This window comes from Lepisma saccharinum, chromosome 3 (genome assembly GCF_977018435.1).
Source record: "Lepisma saccharinum chromosome 3, izLepSacc3.1, whole genome shotgun sequence".
Classification (NCBI taxonomy): domain Eukaryota; kingdom Metazoa; phylum Arthropoda; class Insecta; order Zygentoma; family Lepismatidae; genus Lepisma; species Lepisma saccharinum.
In genome coordinates, this window is record NC_139231.1 from 102,572,534 (window position 1) to 102,587,218 (window position 14,685).

General features: G+C 38.3%; 1 protein-coding gene across 4 annotated transcripts in view; it reads right to left on the reverse strand.

The window, feature by feature from the left end:
- The window catches only part of Ten-a (Teneurin-a transmembrane protein), an 884,426-nt gene extending 870,039 nt beyond the window's left edge, over window positions 1-14,387 (reverse strand). For all 4 annotated transcript variants that reach the window (XM_083119054.1, XM_083119053.1, XM_083119052.1 and 1 more), the window contains exon 1: window positions 14,249-14,387. The gene's annotated coding sequence lies outside the window, so the exon portion shown is untranslated. The remainder of the gene's footprint in view (window positions 1-14,248) is intronic.
- Between the last annotated feature and the right edge of the window lie 298 nt (window positions 14,388-14,685).

Consider the following 14,685-nt stretch of genomic DNA (forward strand, 5'->3'; position numbering starts at 1 on the left):
GTTCTAGACGAAGTGTAATATTGTGTATATTTAATGGGCATCGTGTCCAAGATGTCAGAAAAAAGATGACATTTCATCAACTTCCGCTCCCTATATATAAGTATACAAAGGGTCCAGAATGAAATGTTCATATTTCGCTACTATTTATAAATCGCAAATCGGATAAATTCCGGCATAGCTTGTCTTATATCAAAGCGTTTTGCACAGTCACGATTATTTCTGGTTATAACGATTCCACTTAAAGTTAGTGGGATTGTTACAACCCAGAAGTGTCTGTTACTGTACAGGGCAACAATGCATGTCATTCATGTTGCTTTGAAAAATCATCAATATTTTTTCCCATTTCCCAATTAACCGTAACAATACAATAAGCAAGGATGGCATTTACACGTCATCTTCTTGTAATAAAGGGTCACGGGTTCTATACGCGATGGTTTGCATCCCACTGTAAACTGATGGTCCAGTCCCGATTAGCCTATCTGAATATAAAATGGTCTTTAAAAACAAACTTATAAAACAATACAATTAAAAATGCAAAGAGGAAAATTATTATTTTTCATCTGACAAGAGAAAACATTAAAACATTGTCAGCCTTACGAAGTAGAAGCAGAGAAAAATCTAACTTACTTACGTTTAAAGAATATATTACAATAGGATTAATGATATAATGGAAATATGAAATTCCCGCTTACATGTTGTATGTAGGTTCTCCACTGATAGGAAAGGTTTCGTTTTACGGCGCCGTATGCGAATCTATCATGTTCATGGACGTCGGTAGCACCAGTGTGATATATGGTTTTGATAGGGAATGGCTTTAGATTTATATATGCATGTCACAGATGTTTTATGTGTACACCATGTGCCGCTAGGCAAAGATCAAGGCGATAGTCCAATTCTTCTCAAACGATAGAATACGTTTAGGCAAGGACCTCTTGGGGTCAACGTTTAAGTGGTATGACCAGTAATACAGAAGTAAAGGTGTACATTGTCAAGTTACATGAAATGAATTGAATTGATTGAATTGTTGTTTTGAGTCCACTTTATGCACAGAAAGGCTAATCGGTTTAAAGTAGGATGCGAACCAATGTGCCATGTGCCTCCACCGGGTATCGAACCCGATATCCATTTATACATGACGACGACGCCATCGGAGAAACCCTTTACATGAATTGAAATTCCCACCAGAATATTTGCAGTCACTTAAGAGACGCTCTTGTTTAGAATACAATATTTATTGAAGTTAGAATACAGCTTAGTTGTGCTTATCAGACGCAAAGTGAATAAATGAACGTGCCAATGTGGCGGCGAGAAGATAAACCGAAATAATTATAAGTTTGTTTAAAGTTTTGTAACAATGGTTTTTGTTGTAGTATTTGATAAATACGATCTTCAAGATGGATCCATCACTGCATATAAAATAAATCATTGTCGTGCACAGCACGTTACGGAAGATGACAAAATTACATTAACCGCTTGATTGATTTGCTTTATTTTACTTCGCTTTTGTGCCACTTTTTGGCTAATTTGCGAAGATGTGGATGAGTGATGATATGATGAAATTGATTAATGGAAACTCACAAACATCCTTGCCCAGGCGGGGATTCGACTCCGGGATTCCAGGCTGTACCGCGATGTGCTAATTTCTGAAATTAGATCACAGCCTGATTAAGTGTTTTGAGAAATTGCGTGATCCAGCTTTATCGGAATCAAGACTTTCAGCAGTACAGCTAGAACAAATGCTTAAAGTGCGAAAGAAACTGTAAGCAAGAGGATGATAAATTAATTGAAGATTTTGTAAGAAAGTTGACAAATAGTGTAACACTGTGGTTATGACATTTTTCAAATTGTCTTGTTTGATTCTTTGGTCAGGGGTCTTGAATCTGAGTCAATAATAAAATACATTACTTCTAAAAAATTCACGGAATTTCAAATGTCAGAAATAGCGAAACATATGCAAAATCTGGAATTTGACATGAAAGAATATCACACAAGGAATAATGTCAATCAAATTAATCATTACAGTCCTAAAAGCACTTTCAACACTCTACATGAATGTGGTTCAGTGCAAAAGAATGCACAGAAATATTTTTTTTGTTTGAAATAAGAAAATAAAATGTTTAGTTTTGAGGAAAGAGAGACAGCACCATAATTCTAACCAAATAGGCACCATTATTTTATAACTAGCAGATTTAGTAATATGGCTTAGTTTTTAGTTAGCAAAAAGTCTGAACCGAATGTTTGGCTAATTAAAATCAGTTTTTGCTGTGTAAGCTCGGAATTCGCACATGAGATTCGACAACGAGCACACGTGGTAGTCTATTGATTTTATGTATTAAATATTGATGTGTTGCACTACTAACATTTGCGAACAAAGTTCCATGCCTTCTTGCTTGACTTCCTGAGAACATCCTAAAATTGGAAATTTCAGTCCACAAGCTTTCTATATTTACACCAACACATCAGCATGTTTTCCTACAACAGCAGTTACAACCTTGTGTAAACATCAGATTCCATGGTTGTACAAGATTATTTCTTAACTGAGGCTTGAGAAATTCCATTCTGGTGTTATATTTGGCTCAAATTGTACTCAACATTAAAATATAATTTTGGGCTATTATTAATTTGTATGCCGTAGTTTACAGAGTGCATATTTCAACAAACTTGAACAAATTATGTGCCTCGATTTTCTTCTACCCGTGCGATGCTAAGATAAAACAATGTATGTGTTTGTTTTTGTTGCATTAAAGAGTGTGAGAAAACACAGCCTTGTTTAGTATGCAAAAGCTTATGTTTACTTTGTTTTAATAAGTATACATATTCTTCCTTTTTGATACCTAATCGCTCGAGGCTTGAAATAAACCGAGGACAGATCGAGAAGTTCGGGATCGAGACGAGATCAAGAGCGAGCCCGAGAACGAGACGAGCTATTTCTTTCGAGAAAAGGGCCCATTTCTCTTATTAATGGTGTAACATATCCACACACTACAGGGTGGCCCAAAACGAAAGGTAATTGAAAGGATTATAAAGTGAGTATTTCTGTTGACTTCTTTCTTTTCAGCCAACCTATACAAGACTTGCATAGCAAATAGAGTGGAAGGGGGTGTCATCTTTACACTGACCTATGGATGGCGCTACTTTACATCTAGCCCTGACCCAATACTCTTGTCCCTGTTCAACCTGCCCAAACATTCATTCACAAGGTGTTTCATACGTAACTGCAGATCTGATAAATTTCTAATCGTTATAGTTTACATATTCACTCGTGATTACGCGTATGTTGCTCTTTGAATTATAATTTATTTTTTTGCACGTCGGTCGTAAGCACAACGGAGAGGTGGAAGCTCGCCCACTGCAAGAGGAGTTAAATAGAGATGCAAAATTCGCTCCTGCTTTACAGATACTGAAAATAACCATTTCCGAATTGCTAAGGTTTTATTAATTTATTTAGAAATTATATTTGTGTCATAAATAAAAATTATATATTTTAGAGGGTCACTTCCCCTGGAATATGGATAAGCTAAGGTAAAGATACCCCTGTGCGTGTGCACACATGCAATGAAGGCATATGGGGTGACGTGGAAAATAGCAACAATAATAATCAAATAACACCTGTTATGTTAACTAATTAAGTATAATACTAAACTCATTTATCGCCAATTATTGCATTTTGGGGAAAACTCTTTTATTACATTCACGAGATATAGTTAATATTATGAAGCCACACTTATAACATTTTGTTATTAACTTTAATACAATTCGCTCACTTCATTAGTGAAGTGATGTAACCAGAGTTAACCTAATCCACTGCTCCTGCCTTGAAGCGGATGAAGCCATCTTTCTTTTCTGAACATTCAACATGGCGCTAAACATAATTGTAGTCCGTTTCTCTTGAATTAGAATCAGAAATCATTGTTTTTATGTTGCAATTTTAATGCATTGTTTGATCTTCTTGGAGTTACTGATTACTTTTCGGTATTTTTGCAGTTGTTTTATTTCATATCATTTTTGAGCTTTCTTAACTGCATTTTGTTTCTCCACGATCGTTTATTACATGTTAGTCACATTAACTTATTTCAAGCCTACTGCAAACATCTTTACTTCAGCTCCTCAGGAAAAGAGAGGGGGGAAAGAGGAGAGAGAGACAGTGGAAGAGAAAAGAAGAGAGAGAAATAGAGGATGGGATTTGGAGGAAGGCAGAGCAGGAGATAAAGAGACAGAGAAAAAGGAATGGGAAGAAATAGAGAGAGCAGGAGCCTTCTTGGTGCCTGGTCACAGATAAGACAAAGATATGGAAGAATCGAACACTTAGCTTTGCAGGTACGTCCACAGTTAGAATCTAAAACACTTTAATTACTCCCATCCCCTCGCTCTTAGCTTCAATAGTTTAAACCACCAAAAATCTGGTTGTGCAGAAATATTCACAAGTACGTGACTCATTTACTCTAAAAAAATCAAGTGTGGTAGCTTTGTTTTCTAAAATAACTTTATAATTCATTTTAAAATATTTTAGGGCTCTGTTGCAATTTTAATCTCCTTTTATAGGTAACTTTTTGGACAATTTTTAGGTCATGAACTTCCGAGCCCTTGCTAAGTAAATACAATTCCATAAAACCCTTTACAAATGAGTTTTACATACCAGGTGTTTCAGAAATAATTGAGGGCTTGCAAAATTTTATTTCAAGTAAACTATTGAACTGTCCTCCGTGGCCGTGCGGTCTAAGGCGTTGTGCTTTGGACTCCGACTGCGGGACGGCATGGGTTCGAGTCCGTCTGGGTTGTCTCTGGGTTTTCGGCCTGTGTATAGGACTGGTGTCAACCCACCATTGCGACGAATTTGGGGAGCTACGAGTGAGTAGCGTAACCCGGTCATAACAATCTCCTACTGTATAACGGCTTGGGGTTCGACGTGCTGACCCCACGTCGCCATATTATCGGTTGAAGATCTCCACACTTCTAGGTAGGATTGTGGGAGGGAGACTGGCAATCGAGAGATCGGCCTAGACCCTTCAAGGGCTGTCGAGCCACGGATTATTATAAACTATTGAACTTACGTTAGTGAAACCAGTTCAGAACGAATGAGGAACGCAAACAGTTGATGCGTGTAGGTTTTGTCAAGCTGAGAGTTCACATTTCTGCCGCTAGGCAGTGTTTTGGTCCCCAAGAGCACCAGCTCTTACGCAGCGTGACTTCTTTTTGTGGGATTTCATCAAATACAGGCTATTAGTCCCCCCCCCCCCCCCCGATACCGCGTGATATCGGAGATACACACTATCGACAGTCGGCAAGAACTGACTATCGTGTTACCCATAGTGCACACATTTTTAGGTGTCAAAGAAAAAAAATATTTGTGTTCCTTGTTCGTCCTTGACTGGTTTCATTAAGGTAAGTTCAATACTTTACTTCCAAATAATTTTTTATAACCCTTCAATTATTTCTGGAACATCCGGTGTTTATTAGAACTTACAAGGGGAAAAGATTTTTTTATTATGAAGATTGTCTCAAATACAGTAATAGGCCTATAATACAATAATGAGTGAATGTTGAAAACTTGATTGATCAATCTTACTATTACGCTCATACGCCTAAATACGACTTTCGAAATTATTTTTAAGTACAAGATGGAGGAGTCTGATTTGTACTTGTTCCGACATAGTTCGACAGAAAAGGAAAATTTGAAGAAGAATCTATTTACGTTCAGAAACGTCACTGCGTTTCTGCGAAATTCATTTATGTTCATCGTTTTTCCATATAATTTTTAAAACTTATTTTCTCTCACAATTTTCTGTTATTTTACTAACGAAATCCATTCGTGGAAAAGGCCTCCCCGATGGCGCAGTGGTAGCGTCGTCGCCTTGTAATCAAGGGGTCCCGGGTTCGATACCCGGTGGAGGCCAAAGTGGTTCGGATTAGCCTTACTGTGCATAAAGTGGACTTAAAACAACATATCAATCAATATCAACCATTCGTGGAAAATGTATCATGTCTTGCCACACGAATGAATAGGAAAACGATCCATATTTCGTTATTAGTTCGCAGAGTTGAAGAATTTCGGAAACAACCATCTCCTTTCCCTTCTACCCCCACACTTCGAAACTATCCTTAGATCGTCTCGCAGGGTTTGTTTGTTTTGAGATTTCACCAGCATTTTCAGACACGGATAACTTAAACAATGATTGCACACAACGTCTAAGTCTACTGCGCAATCAGGCCTGAGTCTACAACCTCCTCCCAGGTCTCCAATTGCATAAGAGCCTGCACTGAAGCAGAAAATACTTTGAGAAGACCACATAAAGAAAAACTAGATGTTGAAAATGTGTTAAATGTAACTAACAATCTAAAATAAATTGGCCTAAAAGTCATAACTGGAAGAATAAATGGGGCGAGAGGGGGTGGGGAAATATCTATACAGAACCAGACGCACAAGTTTGTTTAAGTGGACTTTTTGCTCGGATAGGCTAATGGGACTGGACCTACAGCTTAAGGTGTGATCACAGATATAGATATATAAGCAGATCTTCATCGAGGGCAGGAAAACGGCTGCACGGACCTCCCGCTGGGATCGGCCCCTCGCAAGAAGCTTCGGAATAATACGCTAGGAGACGCTGAGAGGCACCACTCCCCCCTAAAAATTTGTTCCCGAAATAAAAAAAATAGAAAACTTTTGTGGGAAACTGCTCCTTTGAAGCCCTGAAATTCGCCACCCACAAACTGATCACTTATTTATATCTGTGCATTGTGCAGCGGATAACTTCCTTGGTCTTTGTGTGTGACTTAGTACTATTTCAAACCTGCTCTGTCATGAAGGTTTGATGTCTGACACGCGCGTACAACCCACGTAACATCACAATTATATTTTGGAAATATTTTGTTGCCTTCAAAATTGAAATTATTGATAAGAAAATTAGTGTCTAAAGTCACAGTAGTTCGGGAATGTGCACCCTCACCACTACTGGCACCTGACAAATACGTAGTAATAACTAAGACACTAAGCTTTTTCGGAAAAAGAATATTTAGGGTGTTAAAGCCCTACATCGCCCCCTTTAAATCCGCCACTGTGCATTGATTCTGTATTTCGATTCCTGATAAATCCATGGCCGGTCCAATGTTTAATTAAATCGGCGGCACAACTGCTGGTTCACAGCTGATGCTTCAAGCGGATATGAAAATATATAATTTGCATGAATATTCATAGCGGGATATACGAAACAAATAGGCAATAAGCGTAATGCGCTCCTCAGAAATGATAGAAAATATGTCGCATGCATTGTCTTTATATTTTTTTCTAACCGGGCTGTTATCGTGATACTTTTTTCTGGAAGTGGATTGCAAGATTTTTCAAAATTTAGAACTATGGGAATAAGAAAATATCTGATTCACGGGCGTGATAAAGAGAAACTTGTCCTATGCTCTTAAATTAATATAAAGGCATTTCAAAGTTTTAAAGAGAACAGACTGCCAACTAATTTGGCAGCCTGCCTGGTAGCCTTACTACTCGCCTGACCCTGTATATATAAAAAAAATACATTTACAAATCCAGAGTTATTTTTGCTGTGCTAATATTTACCATCTGGCAGAGTCTAAAGAACTATGAAGCAAGACAAACATTTACTTTATTGGAAAAGTGCTCAATTCCCGAAATATTTCTTTTGATTTAGCCAATCCCAAGTAATGAACAGTCTTCAATCAACATCTGATCCCCTTATGATATTTTTGTGTCACTAGTATTGAATAAATAATACAAACAAGAGTCTCCCTGTAGAGGTAGTTTGCTTGTCGATCCCTCGGCATAGCTGCAAATACTATGTGCGACATGTGAACAGGATAAAGGCACCTTTCATTGTATCATATTTATTTTCATATTTAAAAATAAAAATATTCCGCTACTCTTATTGTTTCTTCACGATATTATTTAAGAGGCGACCTTTTTGTGGAATGCACTGAGGTCATCATCTCTTCCACTCATTACACCCTGTTAGCTGTAATTTCGCAGGTTAAACATGCTCAGGCGTCTAAACGCACAGCCAGTATAATCCTCTATGGAGTTGTGGGTTGTCGTACTGTGTGCACACAGCTTCACCTTTTACAAAGGTATGGGGTTCTGCAATTAGATGTTTGTTTTGATTTCAGTTCTTGACGAGAAGTTGATCTCTGTATTAGTTAAATGAACGAATGCATGGATTTTAAAAGTACTACATGCTTTACGGTAGTATAAGATGATATAAGTACCTCATTGTTATGTGGATTTTTCAGGGGTAGGCAAAGATTTTTTCAGGGTAGGCAAACAAAACATTTTCCTCAAAAATATTGCTTCAATTTGAAGGTATCGTGTTCCTGCAATCTATACCTGTCTCACTTGCAATTACCAACCCTTTAAAATAACTCATGCAAATTATTGTGACTGAAATTAAATTATAAGTGTGAAACATATAATTTTAGGCTGGCATTTATTGCTAACGGGTCAACCTCTCACTTATTTCGCCAGGACGACCACGCATTTGTCTATCTATTTTTTTCTTCTTTCCTTGGGCGCTTTAACCCCTTGCTCCTCTGGCACCGTCGATATCTGTACTCCTTTCAAAACGTTGTTTAGTTCCCCCTCCCACAAAAAATTCTGGATGCGTGACTTGATTGTGATTTTTATTACTTAGCGTCTTTTTTCTGCCACTTTTGGCTAATCACGACGATGAGGATGATTAATCGAATGAATTATTTCATTTATTTTACTTGGACGAGTGATGATGAACTTGATGAAGGAACACACACAAAGAACACTCATTCCCAGGCCGCGATTCGATCCCGCGGCCCCTAGGAGATGCGTGACTGACTGTAGCTGAGAATTAATAGAGAAATAGTACTACCAGATTGCCAGTAATACTGCCAATCATCAAAGTCATTAACTTGAGACAATGAGACGTTCTTGAATTGAATCAAAATACCAGGAAAGCATTTGCACTTGCATCAATCAATTACATTCTTGAAATCAAATAATATTCCTCTTCCTACGTGAAAGCAAGTGGGTTAAAAGGATAAGCCGCTGATATGGGGAGGCAAAATTCTTAATGATAGTTCAATCGGAAAAATAAAAACTGCATTCCACCTCGCTGATTTACAAACGCCGTGGTGATCTGCACAAAATAGGCTCGTATCTATGGTAGGTCAGGACCCCCGAAAATCCATTCCTGTGTACATTTAGGAGTAATTACATACATACAATACCTCACATCGGAAATGGGACTCACATTTTCTCCAAATAAAGGAAAGCGGAACCCAAAAAAAAATCACCGCTCTTCTTAAACTAATACGTTCGCTATAAATGCGAATTGAATGCACACATATTTACTACATATATAAACATGTTCTCGTAAAGCAGATTCGAAACAACTAAACATAATTTACTCACTTCCAACGTACGAGTAATTTATTATGCAGCCAGATAGAGATAACACAAGTAATGAAGAATGCACATGAGTGTGATTATAAGGAATTTGCTATAGAGAATGAACTGAAGTCGTCCGTTTACATAAAGAATAATTCCACCGCTTGCCCACGTTGTTACTTTTTGAACTTTCATCGGCTTGGAAATGCTTCATCTTTTTTTAGAGTTAATATCGTGCAAAAACGGCTATAAGATCCCTCTATACTAAATTTATATTTGAAGATATTTGTGAGGGAGAGGGAAACTACCCTCTTGCCCCTCCGTTCGCAATCCTATGGAGGAAAGCTATAATTATACTGTACTACTGGAATGTCAACAATAATCCTTAGGGTAAAATTACAAGTAAATATATTTTTAAAAATAATCGCATTGCTGTTTTTTGTAAATAAAACTATAATATCACACTTTTTTTGCAATTGTCTCAAATATGAAAACAAAAATTTAGAAATTTCTGGCCTCTATATTTTCTTCATTTATAAAAATATTAAAAATTGGCGGTCAAGACAAAATACCCATAAAAGAGTCCGTTTAAAGAGTGGCAATATGTTTATCAAAAGAAGTATCAATAATGACAAGAGTATCCGTACACAAACTTCTTCACTTACAACAGTCCACTGGGAGAGACACACAAAAAATTTGTCAAAGTTTGTTTAAGAATACTTTATGCCACCATAGGCTAATCGGGACTCGGCCTACAGTTTAAAGTGGAGATCAAACCCGGGACTTCTGTTACAAAAGACAGTGTTGCCGTCCATGACGCCGGGGAAGCCTGGGGAGCAATGTAACGTTAGTATCGTTAAAATTAGCATCCATAATTCGAAGACGGTATGATTTAATATATTAGTATGTTCTGATGTATAATGAGGAAAAATGTTACCAGCCTTTCTGTATGAAGACAACGCTACTGGTAAAAAGTGAAGTTTTTTGAAAATCCAGTTGATTGATTAATTGAATGAGTTGAAATTTTGGCGTGCTTCGGCACGTATGGTAATTTTGCAAATTATACGCGGAAAAATGCCCTTATTAAAACCATTACCTTAAAATTAGAAAATTAAAAAGGGGGAAAGGTAAAAAAATGCGAGTTGTAAAGAGACCGGCACAGTACAAACAACACATTATAAAAGGTAAGGATAGCCTAAACACTTCCTCAGGAACAACGTAAAAGGCCTGCGCTTCTCAAAAAGCAAGAAAAACATTTGATAAGAACAGTGTCATCATCTCCAAACATGGTGGGGAAGGTTAAAACTCTTTCTGAGGAAATGAAAATAGGCATGCATAGACAGTCTAATCCGGACTGGATCTACAGTTAAAAGTGCGATCCTAACTACTATGTTTCTCCACGAGTGATCGAACCGGTGACCCTTAGATTACCAAGGCGACATAATTATCAGTATAACGTCGAGGAGGCTCGTTATGGTAAAAAGAAACATGCATGAATTGAAATGAAAACGTCAATAAGGAGAACACCTCCTTCACATCAGCATAATTCCATTCCTTGAAACAACGCAGGATGTAGAATATAAAGAGAATGAAAATAGTGAGGGACAATTTGCCTACTGTTTTTAAATAAATGCTTTGCCATTGGCTGTATAACCGGTAAAAAGGAAGAAGTGAAACGAAGTTGTAAATACCCATAATTACAATTGTATAAGTGGCTCCAATAGGAAGGTGTAATAAAAATACATATTTCCGCATTATGTAAATTGTAGTTTGCATTGTTTATTAGTGTGTTTATTCTTAAGTTGACAAATTCTGATTGTCGCACTATTTCAAAATTCAGAACCCATCATCTCTTGCCTTATTCTTCAAATCTTTCATCTCGCCCATCCTTGAATACTGCTCCCCAATTTGGGCAATGGCCTCAAAAACCAATCTTACCAGAATAGATTCTGTTCTCAGTTTCTTTCTTGCCATTGTTCACCATAGAATACCTACTTTCCGACATGTATCCAAATTAGACACCATGGCTGCTCTGAATATTCACACTCCATCCTTTCGTCGCGATCTAGCTGACATGAAATTTTTATACAAGATAATAAATGGCAAAATCAGAACATATCTCCTAATCAGTAAATTCACACTTAGGGTACCCCCCCAAAAAAGCAAACGCGCAACCTGCAACTCTTCCACAACCCAACCACTAGGCTATCCCTTCTACAACGCTCCTTGTTTTACAGGATGCCAGAAATCTACAACAAACTTCCTCTGGATGTAGATATTTTCCTTCCAGGACGTAATGTTTATGTATTACTGACAAAGAACATGTAAATCTATCCCACCTTGTTATTGTTTTTATCTTTTGTTATTTTTTGTTTCTACTTTATGTTGTTTCAGTGTAAAATTGCCAAATAAGACTGTATCTGAAACTCTGAGTAAATAAATAAATAAATAAATAAATATTTACGGCAACTGTGGTGATGTTATTTTTCGTCATGAACGCCGAAATGCTTTGTCTGGACGCACAAGAGGGCCAGGACAGCGAAATATAACATTTTCTCAATGAAAGTACGTTTTTTAAGATTTGATTTTCGCGTCCGCGATTGCCGTTAAAATAGTAACCGGATTTTTAGAACTATTCTTTTATCTTACACCTCTGTATTTGTATTTGTAATTTGGTTATTTTCCGTCGGTTTGTTACCCCTCTAGTGCAATGAAATGACGAGGTGAAGTGAAGTCCATGCCTTGTCCAGAATTCGAACCCGTAGCTAACCACTCCGACGAGGAGATTGGATTTATGTCTCTTAAAAACCGTTGTTGATATTCTAAGTCTGCTGTTAAAACTGTTTTTAAATGCCGCAGGAATGTTCAATAAATTAAGAAAGGAACCTTGTGACTTTAAACAAGATGCTTATCTTTACGGATAAATAGTTAAAGCCCCACAAGTGACTACTTGAACTAAACGATGACCTCGGTTTAGAGGACGGAGCACCAACTCCCAGGGGTTCGAAGCAATTAGTCCGAATTTCCAAAAGGAAAACAAGCGTGCGTTTGCAGCACGGCGAGAGAGAGAGAGAGACAGAATATTTTAGTTATGAAACTCTCCTACTCGTACACGAAGGGAACTCTCGCTGGGAGTAATCATGTAAAACACCACTGTCTTTTAGCAGTAAAATTCATCATTTCAACGTCGATATATCATTGTCTGTCCTAGAACACTGTTGAGAGAAAGTTAAATTAATTGGTAAGGTAAGTGTTAAAATACCCCCCCCCCTTTTCACACTCCCACGGGATGTTTTCTTTCAGATTTGTTTGTTTGTTTGTCAGCACGTTTACTCGAAAATCGGCGGATATGATTTGCAGAAATGTTTAAGTAGAGTCGTGAATTTGAATTTTGCGAACATTTGTATGCACTTCAAAGTATTTTTGAGATGTGAAGTTATAAGCTTACCATAAAAGTTTTGACAGTAGCCCTAATCCGTGATATTGAAAGGACATTTCACCTATCGTCAGATTTAGAAGAACTATGAAGTACCACTAACATTTCTTATACGCTGTCGATAACATAACAATAAGACTTTTACTTAACGCCACTAATATAACTAATTTGTTTAGTGCTGTTCGATCAATATCTTATCTTAGCGAAACGCTATTTTATATACATATTGGCCTCTAACCATGCATAAGAGATGAACTCCACACTGAGGAGGGGTTGTCGGTGGATGCGCCAAAACCACCATGTTTGGAGTGGATGTGTCGTCGGGCGAAGAGCGTGGTGCAAAATAAATTTCCTCCACTATATGTAAAAGATGATTCGAAATGGCAAAGTTAATTCAAGCAATAATGTATAACTAATACACTTAGTAAATGTTAATGTGATGTCGACTTTGCAATACATTTCATCGCACCACTGCGACAACAAGATTTCAGAATCAGCCCTAATGTCTTATTTTGAATTTTGGGTTAATGAAAATTAAGTTTTTAAGCGTTGAAATAATCTGCACCAGAGTAACAAAGCTGATAACTTCTGTATTGTGATATTCAATAGAAATATAGTCAAAGGATTGGACTCTAAATGAAAATGCGTAGTACAGTTTCGGCAACAACATTGGGCTCACCGATAGGGATGGTTCTGGATGTGACCTAAGGACTCAGAATTCAGTTTTAGGATAGTGAAAGAGCACGTCGGAAGCAACGTCCGGATGGATCTCAGTGCTGAAATTGTAAAATCACTATTCCAAATAGAAAATTGTAACACTAGCTGAACTTTCAAGGTTGCGACGAGCGTTGTCCCGTTATTACGTAATTGTCTTGAGTTCGTTTGTAAACATGGTGTTACTTCTATACGAGCGTAATACCCTTGTAGAACAGAAACTGGGAAGAAATGTAATCAGATTCGTTTGAAGACAGAGGTATTTATACCAATATCTGGAAATATTTTGACATGTCACGCGCACTGTGTAAGTAACTGCCAACGTACATGACAGCACTAGAATTTGCACATAACTTAATTTTTCTTGTAATCGGCGATTCGGAGTTTTATTTTCGTTGGAGACACTCGTGTAAATGATGCGATTGAATGCAAGAACAGTGGTTCCCAGAACAGAGTAACATAAACGTGATTCCAATATGACGTAGCAGCACTTACGGGTTACGGCTTCGACTGTCGTTGTAGGATTATTATCCCGACAAGTCTTTAGGTTGACGAACATCATTTGTAACTTTCGTTTTCATTCCACACGGAAATACAGCCACACGATTTCACCACAGAGGGAACACTTGCGTTATTCGGGAGCTGACAAGGCCAGCTGTAGGACTAGGGGGACGCGTCAGTGCACAGTATAATGGGGGGGGGGGTCTTTTAACTTTACTTACTCGAATATCCACCAAGGTGTGCGGCAGCGTACAAAGGGTCGCCAGCAAGACCGCGCTTAAGGGCTGGCGAAGGGCTCCTCCTTTTGGCTGGAGGTTCCCGCTCGTCCTCGGAAGGGCTGCACTGTCCGTCGCACCACTCTCTGCTTCTCTGCCTGCGAAGCATCCCGCTGCCTTCCCTCGGCGGCCGTGAGCGCTCCTCGCAAGGACGGCGGCCGGAGCATGCGCCCCCGGACCCCTGCGCGCCGGCCCCCTTTCCTACTCTCCGTGCACTGACGTACGGGCTGGTTACCTGTTGAAATCGAACAACAAACAAGACAGCGAGAAGAAAACGCTACGGCGTTATGGAAATAATTTCGCCGGATCTGATATCCTGGGCGAACATGCCCTCTGGAATTTGCTGGGCAGAGTTTCGTATACGGACCACTTTACGCGCACAG